The sequence below is a fragment of the Poromitra crassiceps genome (genome assembly GCF_964638095.1).
Source record: "Poromitra crassiceps genome assembly, chromosome: 10".
NCBI classification, from domain to species: domain Eukaryota; kingdom Metazoa; phylum Chordata; class Actinopteri; order Beryciformes; family Melamphaidae; genus Poromitra; species Poromitra crassiceps.
Window position 1 is genome coordinate 164,895 of NC_139631.1, and position 17,323 is coordinate 182,217.

General features: G+C 43.3%; 1 long non-coding RNA gene across 1 annotated transcript; it reads left to right on the forward strand.

Annotated features, from left to right (window-relative positions):
• Positions 1-1,265: 1,265 nt before the first annotated feature.
• On the forward strand, positions 1,266-17,024 carry LOC310783599. The gene is made up of 4 exons (XR_014553096.1): positions 1,266-1,321; positions 9,438-9,560; positions 16,713-16,784; positions 16,915-17,024. It is a non-coding gene; the product is annotated as an uncharacterized lncRNA (long non-coding RNA).
• The last annotated feature ends 299 nt before the right edge of the window (positions 17,025-17,323 follow it).

Below are 17,323 nucleotides of genomic sequence, written 5' to 3' on the forward strand. Positions count from 1 at the left end.
GAGGAATAAACTCATAGGTTGAGTCGAAAATAAATGCAGGCCATTTGCCATTTACCAAATTTTAGGCCATTTACACACACACACACAAACTAACTATAACCATAACTTTTGTTTCCACTGACTAATTATTCTGTCCAATTATGGTAAGAAAAGCTTTAGGGAAGGAGAAGATGGCATGTTATTGACTGCAGTAGCGATGGTTGTGGTCTGGATGCTGCCTGCAACTTGCTGATATAGTGCTGCAGATATATACAGAGCGCAGTGCATGGGTAAGTGGGGCAACTGCTTTTGTGGTCTGTGGGAGGAAGCAAAAGTTCATCTTCAACAAGAATTGTTTCAACAGACAGGGGGGGGGGTGTTCCCCATAGGTGCGTTCCCCCACTTCTCCAGATAGCACTACACCTCAGATTGTCACGTAATTTGCCAGTTAACAATACAACATTAAACCTTACATATATGCCCATATATTAGCACAAATCTATGTCGTAATAAGGTAGGTTGCAAATCTTTTCCTGTCTGATGGTGGCTGTCCATTCCCTGCCATCTGTATTTTGCTCAATATGTTTCTGAAAAATGGCGATTTCATTCTACTGTTAAAACTGGCAACATTTCCTCTACCATGTAGGAGGAGGCAACAAGCCTGTCCATCTCTGATGTTGGTGTTACCTGGTGAAAAGCAAGCTTTTGCTGCTTGCTTGGGGTCGAGGCGGGCGACTCAGCTTGGCTCTGCAACCAGCTTTGTGTTAGCATGTTTCCACTGCAGATGCTTTGAGAGGTTTGATGTCTTGTCCTTCCGCGCAACAAAAAGTTGTTGTAGAAGACGACGCTTGCAATGCAATTATTACTCAGATTGCTGGCAGATTATTACTCAGCATACCGCATTGCGCCTGTGACACGTTGAAAGGAATACATAGTAATACACTAATCACTAATGGACTGTTAGACGTTTTAAAAACAGTAAATGCATGGTCTGTAATATGATTCAAATACTGTGATAAAGTTTTAAAAGATCATATCGTCATAAAAAAACTATAAGATGTCAAAATGGTTAAAAACAGTAAGAATTCATATCCTGTTATCAGGGGTAAAAATGCTAAAAGGCGTTCAATTCATTTGTTTATTTCATCATTTATCTGTTAAAAGTTAAGCTAAAAAGATTATTATTCAGTGATCAATGTACCCTTAATCAACTAGCTTGAGATCGATTGCTTTTGTCTCCGCCCACATATCTAGGAGAAGGGGTCTATTTCCTCATTCAGTAAAACGCTGTCACAGAGGAAACACACTCTCATCACTCTCGTGATTATTCTCTCCTTTACAGGTATGTTGTCGCTCTTTCACACTGCTAAGCGGTTGTACTCTGTTCAGAACATGTTTTGAGTGTAAAGAGATGGTGCACGTGACGTTTTGACTGAGTTCAAATAACGTTTGTCGAGTTTCAGGCCCTGCTGGTTTACAGAGTTCAACCTGTGTTCAGCCCAGTGCTGCCGCCCTGTGGCGGATTCACGCATGCACAGGAGTAAATAGGCTATTTTGCACAGTTGATGGTATTTGTTTATTTGGTTAATTTTATGCAGCTGTGTAAATGCATTTTCCACACTAGTTTGTTTATTGTTATTTTGTGACTTTTGTACGTTTTCTGAGAGTTTATTTACCACATTTATGCACATTTTATGTACCAGTAACAGTGGGGAAAAATGGGAATTATGTCTCTGATAAATACAAGCTGTAACTTGAACATGATGTGAGGTCTCCAGACCATAGTTCAAGCAGAAGGCCACTCACGCGTAATCCGATCTCAACGTGGTCAAAAAATCCTAGTATGACGTCTGCTATGACGTCAAACATGACGTCAGTTAATCCTCATATATATAGCAAGGGTCCTACGTCACCTCTCTCTCTCTGGCCGACCATAGCAGCAGCAGCCCACGGCAGTCCATCTCCCTTGAAGCCGGCCCCGAAGCGTTGTTTTGCACCAGATCCGCAGACCGAATCAGCACCCACAAGCCTTCTCTACCCGTGGATATTCCCATTCCTGGCATGTCGAGTTCAGTCATCGGTCCCCTGTCCCGGACCGGCCACGGAGCGTACTTGCCTTCCGAGGTGCCTGACGAAGACGTTGGCGAAGCGACCGGACCACAGGCTGCCAACATAGCCCCCCGCGCGCCACTGCGACGGCCCCGGTAGGAGAGCAGAAGACGAAGCGCCGCGCCGCGGACGCCCAAGAACGCGTGCGAGCGTGCCGGAGGGAGAGGCCGATCGGCGCGGACGTGCGAGAGGCCGCGGGCGAAGACCAGTAGAGGCAGCCGCCCCCAGAGCCGGGAGCCGCTGGGGAAATGGAGGCCGCGGGGCCGCCGCGAGACGCCACGTACTTCCTGGTCGCACTGACCCCCAGGCCGCCGGGCAGATTCACGGTGATTGACGGGAACCGGCTTGGAGAAGCGCTGAAGCCGGAGCGCCGTGGCATCTCGGGCACTCTGGGCAGACCGAAAGGTCCATGGGGCGAACGGTTCATTCTGGCGGCAACAGCTGAAATGTAGTGCAATTTGCTTCCCTTCCAAATCCAGCGACGTAAAATAATCCATTCACGAAAAGAATAAGCACTCCCAGGAATTCATGGACGATAAAAGTTTAACGTTACATGCAGTCAAGCAGAAAGTCGCACTCGGCAGTAAAACTCGCATCCATGTTCCATCCTGTTCTTTCTGTCACGAAGACTATAATCCACCAGATCACATGACGTTTTTCATCAAGTCTTTAATCCACCGTCACACTTCAGGACATCCTCTTAATCCAAAACAGAGTGTGAAAAGTAGCTGTCTCCCTCCTTGTTGTGGTGTTTGCGAAACGGAGGTTCACGGTAACCAGAGACCTTTTATCGTAAAGATGCGACAGCACACAGCCAATCCGCCATTTTGGAGACTAAGCTTCTGCCCCAGCAAGGAGCCGTATTTCAGGCCAAAATGGCCGCAGCGCCGTTTTCAAAAAGGCACTATATACTCTTGCCTTCTCATTCTCAATCAACCCCATGTGACTGATGGTGACTGATAAATTAAATTAGGAAGCTCCTGTGATGATGACAATGATAATTTCTTAACTTTAGCCGATCTGAGGGGGTTTATCTGAACAACAATCTTAAAAAAAAAAAAAACTCCACTATCACCCCCCTTCCTGGAGCCCGACGACACCTTCATAATACCAGACTCGCTCTGTTAGTCGTCTTGGACATGGACGAGGGGACGTTAGGTTTCATAGTGACACTGCGAAATACGAATCCGGTACATAAACGGACTCGATCCGGATCCCCTCCCTCTGATGGACCTGTGCAGGCGCTCCGTGCGGGCGGCTCTAGGAAGGGACCGCCCGAGCGGAATCCACGGACTGCCCCTGCCCGCCTCTCTCAAGAGCTACCTGCTCTACCAAGGACGGGGTTGACGACCACAGCACACCGAGCATACCCCGGAGGACCAGTCACCCGTGGACGCGAAAGGACCCATGAGGAAAGTATCAGTACTTCAGCATTTAAACGGGCAATCTACCAGTCCAGTAAAATCAATTCAATTTATTAAAAAAAAAAAAAAAAAAAAACTTTATTAGTCCCGCAAAGGCCAATTTAAGGCATGAATACTGCAAACAAGCTGTACTCTGTACACATCCAAAAACAATACAAAAAACAAGACAATAAATACAATAAATGACACTGATAAAGCAAGATCCCTGATTACAGTGTATCCAACACCACAAAGGAATATAGGTGTCACATCAATACAAATTAATTTCAGTCAATACAATCCAAGTGCATATTAGACTTGTTCAAGGGTTCAAATCAAAAGGTCAAGGTACAGACCTAGTCTAGATAAACTGACCACTTCTCGTACTGTGGCTGTTCACCAGTCGAATGGCCTCTGGAACCAAACCAAACTTCCTTCTGCTTGTTTCGCAGGCAGGCTGTCTAAAGCGCTTTCCTGATGGCATTAAGTCAAAACAGACATGAAGGACATGCGTGGAGTCATTGATTACCTCGTGCGCTTGGCCTGCGATCTGACTATTCTACCCAGCGGGCATCTCAGCCTGCCTATCTCCGACGCCTAAGCGGAAATCGCTTCTGGCAAATGGCCAGCGGGAGTCACAATAATAATAATAATTATAATAATAATAATTACAACAATAATAATAATAACCACGCAAGGGGCCATTCTAACACCCCTGGCCCACGGAGCTTGTCTGAGCATCAGCTAGAATGAGTGTTACTGCATAACTTCGGACCGAAGCCAGACGGCCCAGGGAATGCTGACGTCTTTCCGTGTTAAGCTACCCGGTCTTAATACACCACCTCCTGTTCTTAACGAATTTCAAAGTAAAATGCCTCTGGCATTTCTTCAGAAGCAGAATCAGAATGACTTAATGATCCCCGAGGGGAAATCGGGACAGGTTACAGTAGCTCGCTCACAGTACACACATAGCTTAAAATAAAATAAACAGTAGTAAATGCAACGCAAATGCAAAATACAAAACACGTCAGGTAAGTATACATTCCGTGTCAATTATCATTATTGCACCCGGGACTATATTAAGTCGGCTTGCCCTATACGCCACACGTGGCTCAGCCAGGCACAGTTAACCTATCGGCTGGCTCAGTCTCAGGGAGACTGAGCGTCTCCGAGGTGCTCTTTAAGGAAGGCATTAAATAGACTAATGGCCACAGGCAGGAATGATTTCCTGTGCCTCTCCGTACTGCATCTAGGTGGAATCAGTCTCTCACTGAACGTACTCCTGCGTTCGACTAGCACGCCGTGGAGTGGGCGCGAGTCATTGTTCACGATGGAGCGTAGCCTGGACAACGTTCTCTTCTCTGACACCGCAGCCAGAGAGCCCCGCTGCCCCAGCACACAATAGCATACAGGAAGGCACTAGCCCCCTTCTGCCCTTTCTCGTTCATGGCTCACTACGTCAAGCTCAGGCCTCGGACCGGCCCCTCGGCTCCCCTGCTCCTCATCGCACCCTGTCACCACACGACAAGATCCCGGTCCACCCTGCACCTCAAGCAGACGCTCCAGCAATGCAACCCCCGACGAAGGACTACTCCAGCCACTCCTTCAGGATCGGAGCGACCACCTCGGCCGCCGAGCAAGGAGTGCCCTCCGCCTCCCTCCAGCAAACGGGCCGCTGGCCCTCATCGGCACATCGTCATCGCCCGGAACAATTCCCCCTTCTGCCCCTTCTCGTCCATGGCTCACTACGTCAGGCTCAGGCCTCGGACCGGCCCCTCGGCCCCCCTGTTCCTCATCGCACCTTGTCACCACATGACAAGATCCTGGTTCACCCTGCACCTCAGGCAAACGCTCCAGCAACGCAACCTCCCGACAAAGAAATACTCCAGCCACTCCTTCAGGATCAGAGCGGCCACCTCGGCCGCCGAGCAAGGAGTGTCCTCCGCCTCCCTCCAGCAAATGGGCCGCTGGTCGTCATCGGCATTCTCCAGCTACATCCGCCCGGAGCAGGCGGCCATACTGGCGGCCCAAAGAACCCTCCTCCCTTAAATCGGTGAGCATGGCAACAAACAATGTCCCGGACTTCCGTGCCGATGAAGAAAATGTCTCGTTGGTGGTGGCTCCCCGAAAGCACGGCGCCAGCAAGGCGCAGTAAACTCCCCGGCTCATTTTTGGGGGGGAAAGAGAAAGAGAGAGCAAAAAAGTCAGGGTAGTCGCGCCAAGGCAGCCAAGTAGGCCAAGCCGGGAAGCGCCAAGCTAAACTCTAATGTACCAAGATCGAAGGCCCGACCGAGTTAGGAGCGCCGGCCGCAAATAGCCGTTAGCCGCTAAAAGGTCGAAGGCCGGAAAAGTACAATCGCGAAGCGCCAAGGCGGCCAGGTAGGCTAAGCTGGGAAGCGCTATCGCGAGGTGCCCGACCGAGTTGGGAGCGCCAGCCGCAAATAGCTGTAAGTCGCTAAAAAGGTCGAAGGCAGGAAAAGTACAATCGTGAAGCGCCAAGGCGGCCAGGTAGGCTAAGCTGGGAAGCGCTATCACGTGCCCGACCGAGTTGGGAGCGCCAGCCGCAAATAGCTGTAAGTCGCTAAAAAGGTCGAAGGCAGGAAAAGTACAATCGTGAAGCGCCAAGGCGGCCAGGTAGGCTAAGCTGGGAAGCGCTATCACGAGGTGCCCGACCGAGTTGGGAGCGCCAGCCGCAAATAGCTGTAAGTCGCTAAAAAGGTCGAAGGCAGGAAAAGCAAGATCGAAGGCCCGACCGAGTTGGGAGCGCCAGCCGCAAATAGCTGTAAGCCGCTAAAAGGTCGAAGGCCGGAATAGTGCAATCAACTACTGGCGCCTGCAGATCTCAATTAACCTCCGGTAATCAGATCTTCCTTTTGGGGGATCTCCTAGCCCATGCAGGCGCCCTCCTCTGCCTCAAGAGCAGCGCCACTGGCCAATGGAGTCAAGCGCCAAAGCATTTGCCATGCACGCCGATTGCTAAATAAAGTTTGTCTAATCCTACCAACTGGCCTCTCCTGATTGAAGTGAGGTCTCCAGACCATAGTTCAAGCAGAAGGCCACTCACGCGTAATCCGATCTCAACGTGGTCAAAAAATCCTAGTATGACGTCTGCTATGACGTCAAACATGACGTCAGTTAATCCTCATATATATAGCAAGGGTCCTACGTCACCTCTCTCTCTCTGGCCGACCATAGCAGCAGCAGCCCACGGCAGTCCATCTCCCTTGAAGCCGGCCCCGAAGCGTTGTTTTGCCCCACCCACCTCCCCAGTCCACCACCAACGAGTCTTGACTCCTGATCCCCCACGGGGGGGGGATCTCCTAGCCCATGCAGGCGCCCTCCTCTGCCTCAAGAGCAGCGCCACTGGCCAATGGAGTCAAGCGCCAATTGCAGCTAATTTGTTGAATGTATATTTGTAAAATGTGTATATGTTTATGATGTTTGATTCAGTAAAACGCTGTCACAGAGGAAACACACTCTCATCACTCACGTGATTATTCTCCCCTTTACAGGGGTACAACACGCCCACTTCACTATCAGACGTTCTATTTGCGAGGGGTATTTTACAGACCCCATCGCTGTATGTGGCTTTCTCTTATGGTTTACTTTTACATTTCATTTTATTTTGTCCAATATTCAGATATGCCAGAATTGCATGTTGTGTTAAAATACATATTATTATTTCTATCTAACACTTTTTAGCCTGATTTAATTGTAAAACCGAGTGTAAAAAGTTATGCAAAGCCTTCTGGGAAATTTAACCTGTGGAAGAGGAAAGTGGACGGAGTTCCCAGCATGCCCTGGGGAACTGTGTTTTTGTGTCAATTGTTTGTTTGTCAATGTGTTTTGGAGGTTAAAATGATTTCTTGTTCTATATGCATGATGTTAGTTATCTGTAGGGGTGCTCCGATCCGGCTAAGCCACGATCCGATCCGATTCCGATTCCTGGGGTCACGATCCGATTCCAGAATCGATTCTCGATTCCAACGATTCTCGATTCCAACGATTCTCGATTCCAGAATCTAGAATCGATTCTCAATTATGTAGTTTTATATTGCAATAACACACAAAGGTAAATATAAGACAAAAAATGACAAGTGTATTAATGCTGAACTTCAAATTCAACTTCTGTATTACAGTCAGGGCCTAAATTCATTTTGCAAACTAGGGGGGAATTCCCCCTTATATAAGATGGATAAGATAAGATAGGATAGGATAAGATGGATTTGTAGGCTGGGGGGGATCTGTAGACTTTGAGAAGGATTTATAGATTTTGGGGGGAATACATTAACCAGAGTTCTTAAGTGCAAGAGGTGGTGGCACCATGGCAGTACAGTACACAAATAACATGAACATTTGGACACTTATTCAGCCGGTATCTTGCATGTTGCGTTCAGGTGCATTGTAATTTTTTTTTTTTTTTTTTACGATTTTAAGAATCGATTCTTGGGAGTTTGGAATCGATCCAGGAATCGTGGCATTAAGAATCGCGATCCTTTCAGAATCGATTTTTTTGGAGCACCCCTAGTTATCTGATAAGTTATGTGTCGACTAATAGTGCTGTTCTGCATGCTAATACAAAGTTGAAATATTGGCACCATGGGTGATTCTGCTGTGCAGTTAAGTGACCTGTCTGATGGGACACAGGATCTGCTATTAAAACGGAGATCTTTTCTCTCTATACTTATCTTGCTAGTACGCAAGTAATGAGTTTGATTAGTAACTGTAATGTGATTAGATTACTGAACTTAGCTACAGTAGTGCCTTACACTACTCGTTACTGACAAAAGTAATGTGATTACAGTAACCCCAACACTGCTGTTAATACTGTTATGTTAAGCAGCTGGTTTGTGTTGTTTTGACATAGTTAATGTTGTAAGCTTTATAAATGATGTTTACTGTTAATATTGACATAGTTAATGTTGTAACCTTTATAAATGTTGTTACTGTTAATACTGTTGTGTTAAGCAGCTGGTTTGTGTTGATGTTGACATTTTCATCTTCTACGCATCACTTTCTAACGTTATGCACTATTACTCAGCAAACATTTCCTCGATCTGTGTCGATGTTATCGTATCCAATCGACGTCGGTTCAAGATGTGACTTTAATATTATCATTTGCTGGAATGAAAACATCTTAATGAGATGGTGATTTCTAGCAAATCATATTTTAGAGTGTGTATCTGAATAAATACTCACAGGATAGACTCAGCCCTCAGTCTTAATCCGTTTCACTCCTGTAAGACTGAGAATATTACTATTTAAATCTTTGCATAACGTTAGGTGGCGCTGTTGGAAGCCTTGCATCGGAGAACCAATCATGAGTGCTGTGGGCGGGCCTGCTTTCTGGGGGCAGTTCTCATGCAGAACCGGTGTCTCGCAAAACATCGTCGCATTTGCGGAGAAACATATCAATCACTTAGAAACAAACATAACCTGTTAATAGGACGTGTTTCATCCGGCCCCGGCGGCTAGAGGTCTTTCCCCCAGCGATAAGCCCGACTCCCGAGGCTAACGTTACAGAGCCTGCTGATGACTTCACAGTAGCAAGCGGACCACTTCCGGGTAGGAAAAATTATTGTAAAATAAACCACAGCTATAAATTTTGTTTGGAGCATATCAGCTTCATGCTCTGTGTTAGGACTATGATAAATGGCATTGCCGCTACCAAATAAAATTCTAATAATAAATGTAGGCGTGTCTGCTGCCGGCGGTTCTCGCCGGGCTCGGCGACACAGTTTCTGACAGTGAAATTCCCAGACGTTTGGTGGCGCAGCTCACCAAACGTCTGGGAGCCGAGACTACTCACAGGAAGCATTTCTGCCTTTATTTTGACCATTTGCCGACATGAAAATATAAATCTTTGGGGAAAATATTGATACTTTGTTAGCTTGAAAGGGAGGTGATATTGATGTGAAGGCATTTCTGCATCTCTTTACAGAACAGGAGGCACAGTGGCACTCTGGTATGACAATTTGAGATGTCCCTCCTGGCAACACTGATTCTAGACTGACCGGGATGCATAACTGAGTCTGAAGCAACAGCATCGTGACAAATTGCAGGTGCCAGGTGATCTAAACCACGCTATGTTATTGTAACAGACTGTATACCAGAGACCATTATGTTATTGTAACAGACTGTATACCAGAGACCATTATGTTATTGTAACAGACTGTATACCAGAGACCATTATGTTATTGTAACAGACTGTATACCAGAGACCATTATGTTGTTGTAACAGACTGTATACCAGAGACCATTATGTTATGGTAACAGACTGTATACCAGAGACCATTATGTTATTGTAACAGACTGTATACCACTGACCATTATGTTGTTGTAACAGACTGTATACCAGAGACCATTATGTTATTGTAACAGACTGTATACCAGAGACCATTATGTTATTGTAACAGACTGTATACCACTGACCATTATGTTGTTGTAACAGACTGTATACCAGAGACCATTATGTTATTGTAACAGACTGTATACCACTGACCATTATGTTGTTGTAACAGACTGTATACCAGAGACCATTATGTTGTTGTAACAGACTGTATACTATTATGGGAACAGACTGTATACCAGAGACCATTATGTTATTGTAACAGACTGTATACCAGAGACCATTATGTTATGGTAACAGACTGTATACCACTGACCATTATGTTATGGTAACAGACTGTATACCACTGACCATTATGTTATGGTAACAGACTGTATGCCACTGACCATTATGTTATTGTAACAGACTGTATACCAGAGACCATTATGTTATTGTAACAGACTGTATACCAGAGACCATTATGTTATGGTAACAGACTGTATACCAGAGACCATTATGTTATTGTAACAGACTGTAGGCTATAGCAGAGACCATTATGTTATTGTAACAGACTGTATACCAGAGACCATTATGTTATTGTAACCGACTGTATACCAGAGACCATTATGTTATTGTAACAGACTGTATACCAGAGACCATTATGTTATTGTAACAGACTGTATACCAGAGACCATTATGTTATTGTAACAGACTGTATACCAGAGACCACTATGTTATGGTAACATACTGTATACCAGAGACCATTATGTTATTGTAACAGACTGTATATCAGAGACCATTATGTTATTGTAACAGACTGTATACGAGAGACCATTATGTTATGGTAATAGACTGTAGGCTATAGCAGAGACCATTATGTTATTGTAACGTACTGTATACCAGAGACCATTATGTTATTGTAACAGACTGTAGGCTATAGCAGAGACCATTATGTTATTGTAACATACTGTATACCAGAGGCCACTATGTTATGGTAACATACTGTATACCAGAGACCATTATGTTATTGTAACAGACTGTATATCAGAGACCATTATGTTATTGTAACAGACTGTATACCAGAGACCATTATGTTATGGTAATAGACTGTATACCAGAGACCATTATGTTGTTGTAACAGACTGTATACCAGAGACCATTATGTTATTGTAACAGACTGTATACGAGAGACCATTATGTTGTTGTAACAGACTGTATACTATTATGGTAACATACTGTATACCAGAGACCATTATGTTATGGTAATAGACTGTATACCAGAGACCATTATGTTATGCTAACAGACTGTATACCAGAGACCATTATGTTATGGTAACAGACTGTATACCAGAGACCATTATGTTATTGTAACAGACTGTATACCAGAGACCATTATGTTATGGTAACAGACTGTATACCAGAGACCATTATGTTATTGTAACAGACTGTATACCAGAGACCATTATGTTATTGTAACAGACTGTATACCAGAGACCATTATGTTATGGTAACAGACTGTATACCAGAGACCATTATGTTATTGTAACAGACTGTATACCAGAGACCATTATGTTATTGTAACAGACTGTATACCAGAGACCATTATGTTATGGTAACAGACTGTATACCAGAGACCATTATGTTATTGTAACAGACTGTATACCAGAGACCATTATGTTATGCTAACAGACTGTATACCAGAGACCATTATGTTATGGTAACAGACTGTATACCAGAGACCATTATGTTATTGTAACAGACTGTATACCACTGACCATTATGTTATTGTAACAGACTGTATACCAGAGACCATTATGTTATGGTAACAGACTGTATACCAGAGACCATTATGTTATGCTAACAGACTGTATACCAGAGACCATTATGTTATGGTAACAGACTGTATACCAGAGACCATTATGTTATGGTAACAGACTGTATACCAGAGACCATTATGTTATGGTAACAGACTGTATACCAGAGACCATTATGTTATGGTAACAGACTGTATACCAGAGACCATTATGTTGTTGTAACAGACTGTATACCAGAGACCATTATGTTGTTGTAACAGACTGTATACTATTATGGTAACATACTGTATACCAGAGACCATTATGTTATGGTAATAGACTGTATACCAGAGACCATTATGTTATGGTAATAGACTGTATACCAGAGACCATTATGTTATTGTAACAGACTGTATACCAGAGACCATTATGTTATGGTAATAGACTGTATACCAGAGACCATTATGTTATGGTAACAGACTGTATACCAGAGACCATTATGTTATTGTAACAGACTGTATACCAGAGACCATTATGTTATGGTAATAGACTGTATACCAGAGACCATTATGTTATGGTAACAGACTGTATACCAGAGACCATTGTGTTATGGTAACAGACTGTATACCAGAGACCATTATGTTATGGTAACAGACTGTATACCAGAGACCATTATGTTATGCTAACAGACTGTATACCAGAGACCATTATGTTATGGTAACAGACTGTATACCAGAGACCATTATGTTATGCTAACAGACTGTATACCAGAGACCATTATGTTATTGTAACAGACTGTATACCAGAGACCATTATGTTATTGTAACAGACTGTATACCAGAGACCATTATGTTATGCTAACAGACTGTATACCAGAGACCATTATGTTATGTTAACAGACTGTATACCAGAGACCATTATGTTATTGTAACAGACTGTATACCAGAGACCATTATGTTATTGTAACAGACTGTATACCAGAGACCATTATGTTATGCTAACAGACTGTATACCAGAGACCATTATGTTATGCTAACAGACTGTATATCAGAGACCATTATGTTATGGTAACAGACTGTATACCAGAGACCATTATGTTATGGTAACAGACTGTATACCAGAGACCATTATGTTATTGTAACAGACTGTATACCAGAGACCATTATGTTATTGTAACAGACTGTATACCAGAGACCATTATGTTATGGTAACAGACTGTATACCAGAGACCATTATGTTATTGTAACAGACTGTATACCAGAGACCATTATGTTATTGTAACAGACTGTATACCAGAGACCATTATGTTATGGTAACAGACTGTATACCAGAGACCATTATGTTATTGTAACAGACTGTATACCAGAGACCATTATGTTATGCTAACAGACTGTATACCAGAGACCATTATGTTATGGTAACAGACTGTATACCAGAGACCATTATGTTATTGTAACAGACTGTATACCAGAGACCATTATGTTATGGTAACAGACTGTATACCAGAGACCATTATGTTATGGTAACAGACTGTATACCAGAGACCATTATGTTATTGTAACAGACTGTATACCAGAGACCATTATGTTATGCTAACAGACTGTATACCAGAGACCATTATGTTATGGTAATAGACTGTATACCAGAGACCATTATGTTATGGTAACAGACTGTATACCAGAGACCATTATGTTATTGTAACAGACTGTATACCAGAGACCATTATGTTATGGTAATAGACTGTATACCAGAGACCATTATGTTATGGTAACAGACTGTATACCAGAGACCATTATGTTATTGTAACAGACTGTATACCAGAGACCATTATGTTATTGTAACAGACTGTATACCAGAGACCATTATGTTATGGTAACAGACTGTATACCAGAGACCATTATGTTATTGTAACAGACTGTATACCAGAGACCATTATGTTATTGTAACAGACTGTATACCAGAGACCATTATGTTATGGTAACAGACTGTATACCAGAGACCATTATGTTATGGTAACAGACTGTATACCAGAGACCATTATGTTATTGTAACAGACTGTATACCAGAGACCATTATGTTATGGTAATAGACTGTATACCAGAGACCATTATGTTATGGTAACAGACTGTATACCAGAGACCATTATGTTATTGTAACAGACTGTATACCAGAGACCATTATGTTATGGTAATAGACTGTATACCAGAGACCATTATGTTATGGTAACAGACTGTATACCAGAGACCATTATGTTATTGTAACAGACTGTATACCAGAGACCATTATGTTATTGTAACAGACTGTATACCAGAGACCATTATGTTATGGTAACAGACTGTATACCAGAGACCATTATGTTATTGTAACAGACTTAATACCAGAGACCATTATGTTATTGTAAGAGACTGTATACCAGAGACCATTATGTTATGGTAACAGACTGTATACCAGAGACCATTATGTTATTGTAACAGACTGTATACCAGAGACCATTATGTTATGGTAACAGACTGTATACCAGAGACCATTATGTTATTGTAACAGACTGTATACCAGAGACCATTATGTTATTGTAACAGACTGTATACCAGAGACCATTATGTTATGGTAACAGACTGTATACCAGAGACCATTATGTTATTGTAACAGACTGTATACCAGAGACCATTATGTTATTGTAACAGACTGTATACCAGAGACCATTATGTTATTGTAACAGACTGTATACCAGAGACCATTATGTTATGGTAACAGACTGTATACCAGAGACCATTATGTTATTGTAACAGACTGTATACCAGAGACCATTATGTTATGGTAATAGACTGTATACCAGAGACCATTATGTTATTGTAACAGACTGTATACCAGAGACCATTATGTTATGGTAATAGACTGTATACCAGAGACCATTATGTTATGGTAACAGACTGTATACCAGAGACCATTATGTTATTGTAACAGACTGTATACCAGAGACCATTATGTTATTGTAACAGACTGTATACCAGAGACCATTATGTTATGGTAACAGACTGTATACCAGAGACCATTATGTTATTGTAACATACTGTATACCAGAGACCATTATGTTATTGTAACAGACTGTAATGGTTCCAGCTGCACAACGCTGTAATGTAGGCTATTGGGTGACATCAGACAACTGATTCTCTGTGAAGTCAAGGTAGATTTCTTCCCCCGAATTTACACGTCGGGACGACTTTGAGTGGCGTTCCAGTGTCCTGTCTGTGTGTCTTTGTCTTTCATACTGAACAGTTCAGATGCAGCCAGGGATGCTCTTTATATGTTAGGCAGGCATAAACTTTATATAGGCAGACAGAACGTCCGTTACATAATGTCACTATATACTGCAAAGGCTTGAATCAATGGACCATAGCCTCAATCAACATTGTGACAACATTATTTTTATTTTGATGAATTTGAATGTCGTGGGTCCCTAGATTTTTGCGACGTCAAAATAGGGTCACGAGCCAAAAAAGGTTGGGAACCCCTGCGCTATATAAATCCAATCAATTGAATCACTGGTCCACATTACTGGTTTATTGTGTATTAATTCCAATGCGATTTTAATACTGGTGTATGGGTTTTATCTAGGGCTGTCAATCGATTAAAATATTTAATCGCGATTAATCGCATGATTGTCCATAGTTAATCGCGATTAATCGCAAATTAATCACATAATTTTTTATCTGTTCTAAATCTACCTTAAACCGAGGTACCTTAAACATGGGAGCTTTGTGCAAAGATGCACTGTTGTATTAATATGGGTAGTAGCTATTATCATTAGTATGGGTAAGTATTTGGCATTGGTATATTGTTATTATTGCTACTAGTTACTGGGAATACACATCTCTAAGGCTGCACTGTGTAAGTTAACCGTGCTATCCAGGAGCAGCTGCGTGCCAACTCTCTCTCCCCCTCTCGCTTTCTCTCTCGGTCTCTCTCCCCCTCTCCTCTCGCTTTCTCTCTCCTGCTCTCCGTTGGTCTCTCTCTGACTCTGGTCTGATCGCCCTCCCGTCTTTCTCACTGTCTGTCTGTCTGTCTCGCGTCTCGCTCGCTTTCTCTGCCTCTCCCTCTAGTCCCCCCCCCCCCGCTCTCCGTCTGTGTGTGTGTGTGTGTCTCTGCAACGGTCTGATCGCGCTGAGGCGCTCTGTCTTTCTCTCCCTCACCCAAAATAAGGTAAAGGTAAAGTCCCAACGATTGTCAAACACCTGAGTGTGCGGAATTTGTTCTCCGCATTTGACCCATCCCCTGGGGGAGCGGTGAGCGGCAGCAGTGCCGCGCTCAGGAATCATATGGTGATCTAACCCCCCAATTCCAACCCTTTGATGCTGAGTGCCAAGCAGGGAGGCAAATGGGTCCCATTTTTATAGTCTTCTGTATAACTCGGCCGGGGATCGAACTCACAACCTCCCAGTCTCAGGGCGGACACTCAAACCACAAGGCCACTGAGCTGGTGACAAAATGTGGGACACTTTCTAAATTTTAAGCTGAACTTGCCATTATACCCATTTTCTTCCTCCTTTTCTGCTCACAGAGATTTCTTTCTGCTTGCTATCAACGTTACTGCTTCCTGATTTCCCAAACTACGGGTCGGACCAAGGCTCAAACATCACAGAAAGTGCATGCGTTAATCGCGCGTTTAAAAAAATAGTGGCCTTAAACGGAATTTGCGTTAACGCGTTATTATCTCGTCAACTTTGACAGCCCTAGTTTTATCTATTCATTGTGTATTTTTTAACATCTGTCACAAATAAATAAATAAATTCATGAATGCCATAACATGCTGCGCCCATGGCGCATCGTCTCCAGAGTCTCCACCCTAGAAACCGAGTGTTCGCAGCGCACGAGTTTGCTGATTTTAAGAAAGTGAATTATATGAGATGTCAGTTGGACAGCAGCACTTTTACTGTATTTCAATTTACATGAATGAAATGTTAATATTTCTTCAGTAGGTTTTAGTCTTCAGAGAACTATTTGGATCCTACAATCACTGCTTCAGCTACATTCTTCTTATTAGTAGGATTGTTTTTGTGGGTGTTCCCCATCTTACCTTCTGTCTCTGTTTGATGATGTCAGAGCTGATTGGCAGAGAAGAGACATCTGGCAGAGGAGGAGAGGAACGCTGTCAAGATGAATTCTTCAGAAGAGGTGAGACAAAAATATCACTGTTGTATCACTGATATGCAACACACACACACACACACACACACACACACACACACACACACACACACACACACTGTCCTGATTCTTTCTTTATATCTTTTTATGGAAACAGAAAGACACCAGTGGACCCAGACGTCACCGCTGTGATCAGTGTGACAAAACATTCACAAGACTTCACCTGTTAAAGCAACATCAGAGAGTTCACTCAGGGGAGAAGCCTTACTCCTGTCAGGAGTGTGGGAGCTGTTTCAGTCGGTTAGGTAGCCTAACAAGACATAAACTCATCCACACTGGAGTTAAACCCTACAGCTGTGACCAATGTGGGAGCAGGTTCAGTCGGTTAGGTAGCCTAACATCACATAAACGCATCCACACTGGAGTTAAACCCTACAGCTGTGACCAATGTGGGAGCAGGTTCAGTCAGTCAGGTCACCTAACAACACATAAACGCATCCACACTGGAGTTAAACCCTACAGCTGTGACCAATGTGGGAGCAGGTTCAGTCAGTTAGATCACCTAA